General features: G+C 48.5%; 1 protein-coding gene across 15 annotated transcripts in view; it reads left to right on the top strand.

The window, feature by feature from the left end:
• LOC110260801 (uncharacterized) overlaps positions 1-13,879 on the top strand; it is a 52,735-nt gene that overhangs the window by 13,880 nt on the left and 24,976 nt on the right. For 2 of the 15 annotated variants that reach the window (XR_014804499.1, XR_014804501.1), the window contains exon 3: positions 2,866-2,964. The exons of 12 other annotated variants lie outside the window; for them this stretch is intronic. The gene's annotated coding sequence lies outside the window, so the exon portion shown is untranslated. Of the gene's footprint in view, positions 1-2,865; positions 3,004-13,879 lie in introns of those variants that run through there. One more of the 15 variants, XR_014804510.1, reaches the window with a different exon arrangement.

Genomic DNA, 13,879 nt, shown 5'->3' with positions numbered 1-13,879 from the left:
TCTCTTTAGGGCTGCACCCGCAGCATATGGAGGTTCCCGGGCTAGGGGTCGAATCGAAGCTGGCCTACACCACAGCCACAGCAATGTAAGATCCGAGCCGCATCTGCTACCTGCGCCACACTCATGGCAACGCTGGATCAAGGCCACTGAGCAAGGCCGGGGATTGACCCTGCGTCCTCATGGATGCCAGCCAGGTTTGTTCCCACTGAGCCACAACAGGAACTCCATTTTTTTCTGTCCCTGCCTTTTGATTCCACTAAATATCGAAGAGCTTTTATCCTCACCACCCCTCCCTCTCCCTAAGAAGATACTATCTGGTCCATTAAATAGAGAAGTGAAAAAGTCCTTTCACTTCTTTTTCTCCATCTAGGTATGGTTTAAAGTGTCTGGTTTACAACCCCCAAATATCACATTGCTCTTGGCAGCTGATATTCTGTAGCTGTCGATTAAAAGATACCTATTCTATCCCAAACAGCATATCCTGAATCAAAAGGATCGTGAATACTACCTTGAACTGGCTCTATCACCAGTACATGTCAGGAATTTGCTGAAAGGGAAGGGGAGGTCAGGACACAAAGGAGGCAGAGGGTAGCATCAGTGGTAATAGGATGGAGATCAGGAAATGGGCTTGTAAGTAGGAGGCTGCAGGTGGGGAAAGCGACTGTCAGTTGTCTTCGTCCACCACCAACCAGACTGGGCAGAAGCAGCCAATCAGAGAAAAGGATTGCTAATACCCAGTCATACTGCGGTGCGATGAAACCCACTTACAGGAACGTTAGATGAGATTTAGAGAAAAGAGTCTCAACGCAGAGACACTTCGCTGGAGCAGCTCTAAAGAACCTTAATGTAAACTTTAGGTCTCCATTCATTCTTTTTAAGAAGAGAATGGACTGTAGGCAGGAGGCTGGATTGGAGATATAATGTGTGATTTAAAAAAAAAAAAAGCATTGTTTTAATCAGATCGCCTAGAGAATAAAAGCTGTGTCAAAAATTACTTGTTAATGTTACGTTGTGAGGTGTGATCTCAGGGCTGCAGAAGTGAGGGAGAGAGAGATGAGGCAGCGGAGGAGGGAAGCAGATACCCGGCGGGCATGTGAAGGAACGGGACATACGCTCACGAGGAAATATGCCCAAGCAGGTGTTCATCCTCCAGGTCACCTTGCAGCAGTCCATCAGCGGAGGAGGGCGTGGAGAGAGGAAGAAGGATTTATCTTCTTGGCCTCTCGTCTTGATTCAGTGCTGCACATCTGCGTTGTTAGCCACTTAGGGGAGCCATCAGGAAAGCCAGGCTTCACATCTTAGGAAGCTGCCTGGAAGAGATGGGAGGGCAGCAGCCACGCACGCGGCACGTGAGTCTTGTCAGGTCAGACCCAGGCCAGGGACCACTGAGGCTCCTGTTAGGGCAGGTGAGAGGTGGTCCCTCCAGAGCCCTGTCTCAGGAGGCTGTCCATTCTGGACAAGCCCAAGGGCCAAGTCTAGGGCTCAGGGGAAGCTGGGGCATCCTGAAAGGCACAGAAAACAGACCAGTATGGGAGTTCCCATTGTGACTCAGTGGTTAATGAACCTGACAAGCATCCATGAGGATGCAGGTTCGGTCCTTGGCCTTGCTCAGTGGGTTGAGGAGCCGGTATTGCCATGAGCTGTGGTGTAGGTTGCAGACTTCGCTCGAATCCCGCGTGACGTCGGCCCGCAGCTACAGCTCTGATTGGACCCCTAGCCTGGGAACCTCCATGTGCCACTGGTGTCACCCTAAAAAGACAGAAAAAGACAAAAAATAGACCAGTATGGTCATGTTTATAAATTATGAAGAATGATTTTAAAGCTTTTTAGGATCCACGAATGAGTGCTTTTGTGAAGGTTAGTATGGATGACTTTGAGATAATGAGTCATCAAGTCATAATGAATGTGAGGGTAGAAATTCTATTATTACAGGATTTGTGATTGCTGAAATATTTTTTATGATTATTCGGATTGATTTCTGGACTGAGCGTATGCCTTCTTAATCAGATGACTGTCATTAAAATTGATTCTAAAGCAGTGTTCATTCCTAAAAAAATGCTCTTAACCACGATTCTTTGTTTCTAAGTGGTATATAATAATTTGTGCTAAGAAATACATCTCAACTTCTAGACACACATTTTACCAAAACTCATGTTGCACAAAAAAAAAAAAAAAAAGACAACCTCTTACCCCTCTGCACATTCGTGTGCTCACAAGAGGTTTCCTGTGCTCTGGGGTCTAGGGTGGGAGGGCAGATGGCGGTGATGGAAGTGAGAAGAAAAATCAATGGAAGCGAGTCTGTTGATGGACTGAGTTTCATAATCTAAAAATGAAATAACCATAATTACTTATCCTAGTATATCCATCCAGATGACATGTGGACATTTACATAGAGGTAACAGGAGGGCCTACGTAAAGCCTTCTGCAAAAAGTTGGTTTCTCAAAAAATGTACATTCTCTTGGATTCTTGAGATTCTAGAAACTTATTTCAATTAAAACCAAGTGAAATGACCACAGTTTTGGTGTCACCTGCATTCATACAACCAGAGGGTAGCTTTAGGGAGCAACACACGGGCATGGATCCCCAAGGTCACCCTGTCTTCATGTCCTCTCCGCACCCCGCCATCAAAAGCCCCACCGAGAACAGTCTGTGTTTTCCTGCTTACCGCAGATCGCTATCTGCATGTAGTCTCTCTCCTCCAGCTCCCCTCTAGGCGTTTCTAACCCCTTATGAGGTTAGAGAGCTTGTACTGTGGCGCGAGAAAATATTCATGCACTGACTTGATGTCCTCAGGAGAAAGCAGACCGCAGGCCCAATTCTGTTGCCACTAAGTGAAACGAGTTTATCCCCCTTTCTTTGGACAGTTTAATGCCAAAGCTTCGAGAAGAGGGTAAACAGCCCAATTTGAGCCCGAGCCCGAGTTGCGATGTCTGAGAGGGATCCGAGCGGATGTGGAATTACATGTTGGTACCTGAGCGCCCCCACCCTGGAATGAATGTCTGCTTCCAAAGCACTCGATTCCGGAGGGAGGTGGAAGGAGCAGCAGAGACCGCTTCGTGCCCACACGCGCAGCCATCTGCCGTTCCAACTGCACACCTCTCCCCTCCGCTTCCTGCTAGTGATTCACCTCTTCTCTTTCTCCTTCAAAGATAACTGTGTAGGCATTTAAGGAGGGGAACGTCATTAAGAAAAGGGGAATCTGGAGTTCTTCGGATGAGGTAGAGCCGATTCAACTGTCTGGAATTTCACAAAGCAAACAGGGTGGGCGTGGGCTCTGGGCTCCTCTCTCCTGCTGCTGCCTCGTTTCATAACAGGCTCTCAGCATCCAGGTCACCAGCGATAGCTGCCTGCAAACTAGGAGCGTATGTGTTGCTGAAAAGCAGAGGGGAGAGGAGCTCCCGTCGTGGCGCAGTGGTTAATGAATCTGACTAGGAACCATGAGGTTGTGGGTTCGATCCCTGCCCTTGCTCAGTGGGTTCAGGATCCAGCGTTGCCGTGAGCGTGGTGTAGGCGGCAGACGTGGCTCGGACCCTGCATTGCTGTGGCTGTGGTGTAGGCTGGTGGCTACAGTTCTGATTCGACCCCTAGCCTGGGAGCCTTCATATGCCAACAGAGCGGCCCTAGAAAAGGCAAAAGGACAAAAAAAAAAAAAAAAAGCGAAAAAGCAGAGGGGAGAAAGGTCTCAGTCACGGGAAGGATCTGAGTTTCCCAGCTGGAGACACGGCTCGTCTTCCCTGCCATCACACTTGGCCACCGTCTTTGACCTCACACCGGCGGATGGCGTCTGTGGGACTTTTTCTAAGCAGACCAAAAAGCTGCCACCAAGGTCACGCTTCAAAGGAGACCTTGACCAAGAACCAGAGGAGATTCCAGTCCCCGGCACCAAAAAGGGTTTTAGTGACAACATGCTGGGTGTTGCCGAGCATGTCCAAAGCGGGGGGCTTCAGAGATAGTTGATCAGCTGCGTCGCTGGGAGGCAGATGGGCCTCGGTTTGAACCTGCGCTCTGCGTCCACCTTCTCGGATGTTAGACAAGCTTCTAAACCTCTGGGGCTGTCAGGTGCCTCAGGTGCGTGGCTTCAGGATAGGACACCTACCTCACGGGGTGGAGTAAGGGCCGCAGAGGATGAGGGAGATGAAGGGCGGCCTGAGGTCCTCAAAACAAGGTAGATACGCAGATGTTAGAGGAGCAGGAAGATGCCTCCTCGTTTCACTTCCTCGCTGACGATGCCCGGTGGACTCGAAGGAGAACTGAGGGGGAGGGACCAGCTCCAACGGGAGAGGAAGGGGCAGGCATCCTGTGGGACCCCGCAGTAGAGCTGCATGGGACAGACTCTGTTAATGTAGCACACAGGGGACAAGGAGGGAGGCAAGGGACCAGAAGGGCCTGATGGCGTCTTCTCCTGCCACCCCTGACAGTCACCACATCCCCCGTGGCAAATGGAAGACCCAAGAAGTGAGCGTTGTGACTCCTTAGTAAAATAAACAAGTCCCAGAATGGACGGTGCTCTTTTTCTTTTTTCTTTTTCTTTTTTGCTTTTTTTAGGGGCGCACCTGTGACCTATGGACGTTCCCAGGCTGTGGGTCGAATCGGAGCTACCCCTGCTGGTCTGCACCAGAGCCATAGCAACACCAGATCCAAGCCATGCCTGCACCCTACACCACGGCTCACGGCCACGTCAGATCCTTAACCCACTGAGCAAGGCCAGGGATCGAACCCGCATTCTCAAGGATACTAGTCCGGCTCGTTACTGCTGAGCCACAACAGGAACTTCTGAACCGTGTTCTTAAAGACTCTAGCATGATGCCTCCATTTTTCTCATCTGTAAAGTGGGCGCTCTAATAGCACTTACATGTCGAGTTGTTGTGAGATGAAGATGAAATAAGATAATCAATGGTGAAGGACCAAGCACCGGAGCCCAGGATAATTGGCCGTCTGCGAATGTTAGCTGATGTTATTACTTTGTGTCCCTTGTCAATATATGGAATTGTGAACAATTACTTCATTAACTTGTTGCTGCGGGGATCGATGTTCATTTAATAAGCACTCGCCCACTCCGTCGAGGGAACTGAATCATTCAGACGCTCCATTCCTTTATGGATCATCAAATATTTCCTCACCTCGTAGGCTATGCTGGTGCTCCGCTGGGCTCAGGAGATGGGCTCATTTGGCAAAAGAAGCTTGAAGGCTGGTCAGGGAGAGAGACACATAGAGGCAAAGAGGGCGAGACAAGGTATAGGAAGTGTCAGCCATCAGGAAGGGCCTCTCAGAGAAGATGCTTTTGGAACTGCATCCTGAAGGATGAGCAGCCTGAGGAGTTTGGGCTTGGGAACTTCAGGTGACAAAAACAGCTTGCAAAAAAGGATGAAGTTGTGGGGAAAGGAAAAAAAAAAAAGAAAAAAAAAAAACAAAACAGGCCTGGGAACCACGAGGACCGGGGTGTGGGTGATGCTTGGCCATCTGCCTGGCGTCCTTCTCTGAATTCAGACCCTGTGCTGAGACCACAGAGGCCCACCTGTAGCTCCGCCCTGCCCCAGGGGTCGGGCCCAAGTCTGCTCTTCGTCAGAGGACACCCCGTCAGCATCTGGTCACCTGGGCCCTCTGGGTTCTGTTCTGAGCGCCTGCTCCATTTCCAGCTGCTTGGGCCATGGAGGGTCATTGCCTGCCCGACACCCCCCTTGCAGCCTCTCAGGTGGAATACCGGCTGCGGACCGCTTGCGGGAAGTCTGTGATGACAGCCGGATGGCTCAACTGGGGCAGCACTGCCCGCACAGGAGTCCCCATCTACTACCTGCTTCCACTGCCTGGCACAACTGCCCTACAACCCTCACATCACCAGTCCTGGTTGGAATTCCTGTCCTCCATCCTGACCTCGGCTCATGAAAAAGGCACGACTTTGGTATTGAAAGGAGTATCGAAGGCATGCTTTGGGGAAGAAGCGGGGGGAATACAGCTTATGCAATATGCTTTCGCACATTCCCCGCAAGCATCTGGACTTGGAGAAGGTGTCTGATACAAACCCTTGGAGTAGACGAACCTTGGTGTGGTGGGCCCAGGCCTGTCTGTCCTGATAGGCGTTTTATGGCCTGTGTCATTTTCCTCGATGGTGCCCGGGAGCTTGGGACACCGGTCATATGCTACCAGCCACAACTTTTCAAAAACAAACTTGGAATAAAGTCACAAGAGGAAATGAGGACCATTTGGAAACTTGAGAACCCACACGTTCTCTATGCGATTTTTTTTTTTTTTCTCTTTCAGGAAGGATTTCAAAGTTTCAACCTGTTTTAATGCTAGCCCATCTGGCGGCTTTATTAATGAAAACAGCAGCATCTTCTAATGCTCGCGTGTGAGGCAGAACTTTCCAAAAAATTACAGAAAGAACTTTTGGATCTGATGTACCATATTTTGTCTCCCCCCCTCCTCTTTGGGGGGTTGGGGGGGGACCAACTGGAGCACATTTTAGAGAGAGTATGTGCATAGAAATATGCAGTGAGTCATGCCTTGTGTTGTAGGTCTGTTCCGGTGCGTGGGGTTTCCAGAACAATTACATAAGTGTTAGCATAGCCAGGAACTTTTGACATTTGTGGCAGCTTTAATGGAGTTCTTTTCTTCATTGAAAATATCCTAATTGTTGTTGCCTTAAATTTAAAATGCATAAAACTAGTGAAGCAGTCTAAATTGATTCTGAGGCATTTCTATCAAGTGTGCTTTGTTGGCAAAGAAACCGAAGAAAATTTATTTGAAATAAAATACAAGTTATCAAGCTGTAACAAATACAATCATCTAATCCCCCAGCAAAAAAAATTGCCTGGAAGCGTCAACTGTAAGTGAGATATTTTCGTTTCTTTTTCTTCCACCATCCGTCAAGGTTTCCTCCACAATCTAAGCGTCTGTAGCACATTGTTTACGTAAATAGAGGAGTTATTCAATCACACAGTTTTGGAAGTGCCGGGGTTCCCAGAGTTACTAGAACACACCAATATCTTGCTTTTATTTTTCAGAGGATCACCAGGAAATCATGCAATATTCCAGGGGCCACTAATATGTTTGTGAAAATGTTATCTTGGGGTTCTCGTTGTGGCTCAGCTGGTAATGAACCTGACTAGTATCCATGAGGACGCAGGTTTGAATCCCGGTCCTCGCTCAGTGGGTTAAGGATCCGGCCTTGCCGTGAACTATGGTGTCGGGTCGCAGATGCGGCTCGGATCTGGCATGGCTGTGGCTGTGGTGTAGGCTGGCAGCTGCAGCTCTGATTTGACCCCTAGCCTGGGAACCTCCATATGCTCCCAGTGCGGCCCTAGAAAGCAAAAAATAGTAATAATAATTTTTTTAAAGTTATCTTTTTTAAAAAAAGATACTCTAGTTTTAAGATATCTTCCAAAAAGTGAAACTAGAGAAAGACCCAGAGCCATTGTCAGATGATTTGCCCCATCTCAAAAGTGAGTCCCGCAGAGTCAGGGTCGAGGAGCTTTCTAGGGAGGGTGGAGCCCTTGGAGTTTGTTCAGTGTCTTGCACAACTTTCCCACTGGCTTATTTTCCTGCAGATAAGAGGATGTAGTTATGGGTGTTCCTGTGTTTATTGGTTCAAAAGATTGGTGCAAAGGACAGGCAGGCAGTGCGGGCACTGACTCACAAAGGCTGCTGTTTGCTGGTGCCCTGAGTGCTCCTTACAGGGCAGAGGGCACAGTCCACTGAGTCCAGCTCTGCACACCCAAGCGCTGCTGGATGCTTTCCACATGACCGCGACTACTCCAACACCTTTCCGCTGTAGCAGAGCTGAGAACACACAACACCCTGGGAAGCCCTCTAGGGAAGGAGAGGTGAGGTTGTGTGAACGGCATAGGCCGTGCTCACGTAGGTCAGGACGTCAAAGGGATCGCGGCGGAGTACGTATCCCCATGCCTACAGTCGTCATCAGGGTTTGCTGGTCGATCTTGGAGCACGACCTGTTGTCCAGGACTGTTTCCAAGATCAACTGAACGTGTACCCCCAGAGCTTTAGGAGACAAGGCGAAAAGAGGGGTTTGGGGTCCCTGCCAAGTTTCCTGGATGATGGAGATGCTTTTTGGGAAGGAGGCAATGTGTTTATCCCAGGCTGGGAGGGTGGAGGGGGAAGAAGGCAGCCTTCGTAGGTAAGAAAATGCTGCTAGAACCAAGGGCAGGTCACAAGGTAGCCTCTAGACCAAGAGAAAGGAGGTGAGAGGAGCTGCCCTAGATTGTCCCACCGAAACACTCTTCATCTCACTCATCGTATTCCTGGCTTTCTGCATGCCATTGTCACCAGGTCCAGCCAGCTCTCTCTCTCCTGATTCTGGGCTCCATCTTTCACTCTCCACCTCCTGAGTTCAGTCTCTTACCATCTCTCCCCTGACCTCACCTGCGACCACAGCCTCCTAACTGGTCTCCCTGCTGTCAGTCTTGCCCCAGACAATCCATGTCTCACCCAAGGGATCTAGCATGTCTAACAAAGGGACTTTCTTGGGCGGATTTCCGTCGGCTCTCGGGGCGGGTGAGGAGAGAGGGTAGAAGACTCCAAAATTGATGGGAACCGGCGTGGGAGGGGATGGCACAGGTCTAGAAACCACTCAGTGGTGTCGTCTGTGCTCTGTCCCAGAAAGAATGGTCTTCTGTCATTTTTAGGGATTTTTCTTGGGGGGGGTCTTTCTAGTCTCTTTTCAAGATTTTGATTGCAGGGCGTAAACAGTGTTCCCGCTTGGGTTAGAGCAGCTGTATGTTGGTGAGTAGAGAGCTGAGGGCACCTCAGTGTAAGTCTCACTGGATCTTCCAGTGAGGGAGATGCCATCCTTCCAAAGAAAGTCATATGCTTCAAGAGAGAGCCAGTGATGAGCAGTCGGGATGTGCCCATGGAAGGTTGGTGACAGGGGCAGCCTCGAAGGACAGTGAAATGCATGTTACCCCACACCCCTCGGACAGCTTGGGACCTTTGCTCTCTTCCCTGATCAGCACTGAAGTCCTCGAAGGAAGAACCATGTCTTATTCATCTCTGTAGGCCTGCCCTCTCATGAGCACTCACAGATACACACGATAAATATTCCTTGTATGAAAGAATGAATCAATGTCCTTTTGAATGAAGGCTTTGTTTGTCCAGTCCGTAAGAGTCCACAATGACTTTATGGTCTTCCACCCTCTGCTGATCCTTGTCCCTGACCTAAACTGCTCCACACTGCACTCAGCCCACTCACGCACCCTCTGGCTGCTCCCAGAGGGCAAGCAAGAGAGCCAAGAGACTGTGTCAGATCAAGCTTCTTTCTGCTTCCACTCGTCCATCTCTTTTAGCCTCATTTGGGTCTTAGGAACTCGTAACATACATTTGTTCCCGGGGTGTGTAGTAGTTCTTGATGAGCTGGTACCTACCTATCTTATTGGACGTATTACAACGGAAAGAATGTGCTTTGAACTCAGACAGCTGTAGGTTCCACTGTGAACTTAACCAGTTCCCAGCTTTGTGGCTCTGGATCCTTTTAACCTCTCTGGATCTGGGGTTCCACATAAGTTCACTGAAGCTACAACAAATATAAATGAAAAAAGTATATGCAGACACTTGTCATAATGCTTGTCATATGACAGGTGTCTGGTAAACATCAGCTCCCTTCTGCATTGGTGGCTTGAAGTGGTAGAGACATGAGGGGAATGTGTGGTGCTAGAGGAGGGAATTTGAACTGAAAGGAGGAAGAGAGAAAAGCAGGATGAACACACTGATTTGTTCTAACGTGTAGCAAATATTAATTTCTGCTTTTTTTTTTTTTTTTTTTTTTTTTTTTTTGTCTTTTTGCCATTTCTTGGGCCGCTCCCGTGGCATATGGAGGTTCCCAGGCTAGGGGTCGAATTGGAGCTGTAGCCGCTGGCCTGTGCCAGAGCCACAGCAACGCGGGATCCGAGCCAAGTCTGCAACCTACACCACAGCTCACGGCAACACTGGATCCTTAACCCACTGAGCAAGGGCAGGGATCGAACCCGCATCCTCATGGTTCCTAGTCGGATTCGTTAACCACTGCGCCACGATGGGAACTCCAACTTCTTATTGAACTATATAAAACATAGCAAAGTTTCCAAAGATGTTAACAAATAGGTTTAGGAGAGACACGGATCCATACGTTTTCTGAAGAAACGGAATTAGATATGCCCCAAACTAGAACCTGGATGGCCAGAGCATTGGAAGAGATTTCTGCTCCACTCTGGGATGCATTGGGAGGAAATCCTGGGTGCATCATGGGTTTTTAAGTTGTATCACCCAAGAGGTCATTTATATGGAAACCATGGAGCAGAATATGTCAAGGATTAGAAAGTCAAATGAGCAAGATGCCTCGGGGCAGCCAGGTAGAGGGCGGCTGGGGAGGCAGCGCAGTAACCTCTCTAGTTCTCTGGTACCCTCAGTGTTTCGTTGCTGCCCATCTCCTCAATTAAAGAATATTTTAAATTAATTACACATGTCGTAGTTAATTGTGTGATACACCACAACATTTTAGAGAGGTTAGTTCTAGAAAAGGGAGTTAAACAAAGAAACATCATTTGCTATTACTCTATCTTTGTTTTCTCTTCACACTTATACACACACACACACAGCACATGCATTGGTACTGCACTAGAAATGTAATAGTTTCTCTTAAATAAAAAATGTGTTCACCTGAGGAGAACTGAAACCAACTCAAGAGCTCAAGGTGGGGGGGGCGTGACACCACTTCTCATCTCTCCGATACTCCTTTTCCTCATTTTTCTCCGTCTCCAAAATTCCGAGCTGCTCACCCATCCCAGATTATTCCTGGGAGGCGAGGGAGGCCGGGGGGGTGCGGGGGGAGCCTGTGCTCCTGGTGTGGGGATGCCTCATGCGCAAACTCGTGGTGTGGAGAAGAGGGAAGATGTGGGGTAGAACTGGAGGGGAGGGAGTGAAAATAGCATAACCCACACCATGCCTCTCCCTTGATTTATTTATTTTTTTAATTTTTAGTTTTTTTATGCCTCAAATGTATCACATCTGTCGTTGTATAATGATCGTAACAATCCAGTTTCACAGGCTTGCCCCTGCCTCTCCCTTGCCAATGGCAGTTCTTCCCCGGCCCCAGGGCAGCCGCCTGCCGCGATAGCCCAAGCAGAGGGAGCCTTGACTTTCTCGGGAGGACTGCTTTTTCCCTGGCCAAGGGGAGGGTGGCTGCATAACATGCCTGAAACTAGGTCTCCCAGATGCCCTTGACCTGGACTTTCAGTGTGGAGAGAAGGGACCCCCAAATGGAGACTGGTTCGCAGTCATTTCCCGGGCAGCCGTGCGGAGGGAAATTGTGTTACTCCCACCACCTGACGTCCTCGAGCCTCTCGTGGGCTTGTATAAAGCCGAGTCTCAGGTCCTCCTTCTGTTCCATGAGCAGCTCTGTCTCCTTCCAAGACATTCATCTGTTTGCTTAAGATGTTCAGACTCGGCCTCTGGTATTTCCATCCCAGGATTTGGACTGAAATAGCTTCTCAGATGCTGTGGGCTTCCGTGTGCAAAGCTAAAGGTCAAAATGTGGGAACTGGGGAGTCGTGGGGCGAGGGGTGTCAACCATTTACTAAGGCACCAAACTCAGTTTTTCTCAAGACTTTCAAGTCCCAAATGTTGGCTTTCCAGCAGCCCTCGCAAGCCTGCTAAGGACAAGGGAGACCTTAAACCCATTTTCTCGGGGGTCATTTGGTTGAAAGCACCAGATTCTCTAGGTCCTGCAATTCCGATAATGGCCACAGAGGCTAGAAAAAGGTCCCTGATGCTGGTCTAGGTGGGTACGTTTAAATCAGTTTTGTAAGCGGCAGCTCCAAAGTTGCACAGTTATTATGTAACAGATTATGATGGAAAAGCAGCCACTGCAGTGAGGTCAATAGGCATTTAAAAAATCACTGCGTGGGAACCTTTTCAAACCACAACCCTCCATTAGGAGCCTACATTTCCCAGAAGAGCCTCATTCCTTCATTTAGGCAGCAATTTTAAAGTCAGCCGGAACCACTGTTTCTGCACGACAGCAACTAAAAAAAAAAAAAAAAAAAAAAAGATAGACTGTATTTTACTTTTCCTATAAGGAGCATCTCCTGGTCATGGCATTTGGTATCCCTAAGATGTCACATTCTTTTGAAGTTATTTTCATCTCTGGTTTGAAAAGTATCCTAAATCAGCGATGGCCAGCCTTCGCCTGCATGGAATTTAGGGAGAAAGAGGGAGCTGGGGGAAAGGGGTGCAGGGAAGATGAAGTTCCTGAAAACCTGACCAGAGCCCTCTGCAACCTGGTGAAGCTTCTCCTTCCTCTCCCTGTCTCTGTCCCTCTTTCTTCCATTGTTTTTGCTGAAGATGTCACTCGTCACTCCAGCAACCTATTGGGGAGAACTTCCGTGTCCTCTCTCATTCAGCAAGCATCTGTTGATACTTATTCCATGTATGTATGGAATATATATATTCTGTACCTATTCAAAAAATGTATATATATTGTCTCCAGACAGTGGTAAACTAGGCAGGCAAGCTGCTTGCCTTCTAGAAGCTTCTATTCCAATGGAGGGAGACAGAAGCAAGCATGATGATTTAAGATCAGCTTGGCTCATAGGTCTTCCCTGGGTCTGCCCAGTGGGAGAAGGAGATGCCAGTGTCCTTTCGTCCTGGCTGGAAATAGTTGTTTGCCTGAAGGAGCAACTAATTCAGCCAACACTTCAGATGAGGAACATCAAAACAAGAAATCACTGATTTCGAATTCCCATGTGGGGCAGCGGAAACAAATCGACTGGTTTCCTTGCTCAGTGGGTGAAGGATCCGGCGTTGCCGTGAGCTGTGGTGTAGGTTGCAGACATGGCTTGGATCTGGTGTGGCTGTGGCTGAAGCATAGGCCAGCAGCTGTAGCTCCGATTCGACCCCCAGCCTGGGAACTAGAAGGAAAATCACTCGGGGAGACTTTCCCTTCCAATGATTTACTCCAGTTTTCCTTTCTGCTTCTCCTTTGGAGGCTTTTAACGAGGACCTGGCGTTGGTGGACTACCCCAGGTTTTGCAGAGCCTCTTCTGCCCTGATTTCATCTGGTCCCATGAGAAGGGCTGAGCAGGTATATCCCGATTTTACAGATGAGCAAACCGAGGCTCACACTTACCCAAGTGCTCTCAGCTACCTAAGTGGACCGCAAACCGCCTGCCCTTTCTTGGTCCGCACCGTGGTCCTTACGTCTCGTCTTCCAGCCGTCTCACAACCAGCTGTTTCGTCTGTTGTAAAGCCCCTCTTTTGCTGTGGGTTTGATTTGGATGAGCCATAATATTTTGATGAGGGCCCAGAACATTCCCCCGGCACACACACACTCCTGCAAAGTACATACCCCTATAATCTGCTTACCATCAGTTGTCACAAATTATTATTTTTAAAACTTATTTTCCCTGGCTCAGAAGTCCTTCGGGAGAAGAACCGCATCTCCAGTGGGGCATTTGCCCTCCTAGCAAACGTGGTTATTTGAAGCCGTCCCGAGAGGACGCAACACACCTAATGACTGTTTTGCATCAAAAAACCCTAGAAGCAGAAATACTGATGCAACCTCTGCATTTGTGACAGGAAGTCTCACTCTTCCAGAACTCATTTGCCTGGTCCATCCCCACAGAAGGTGATCAATTTAGGGAAAAGGATAGAAACCACGTGACAAAAAACCATTTATTGTAATAGTATGGCCTCTATGGTTGAAAGGTAACATTTTCCAACACGCAGAGCAAGCCTGGCCCAATACTAAGTGTTTCATATAATTATCTCTTTGAATCTTTACCCCAGCCATTTCAGGTAGGTGCTGTTACTATAGCCATTTTACAGATGAGGAAATTGAGGTTCCAAAAGGTTAGTGGTGTGGCTCAACAATAGGTGAGTATTTAAGGGTGGAAC

This window comes from Sus scrofa, chromosome 5, assembly GCF_054392235.1.
Source record: "Sus scrofa isolate SSC_HxYL_T2T_F1_AM1 chromosome 5, Sscrofa_HxYL_maternal_Yorkshire_Landrace_v2.0, whole genome shotgun sequence".
Taxonomy (NCBI): domain Eukaryota; kingdom Metazoa; phylum Chordata; class Mammalia; order Artiodactyla; family Suidae; genus Sus; species Sus scrofa.
This window is presented reverse-complemented; position numbering and strand designations above follow the sequence as displayed.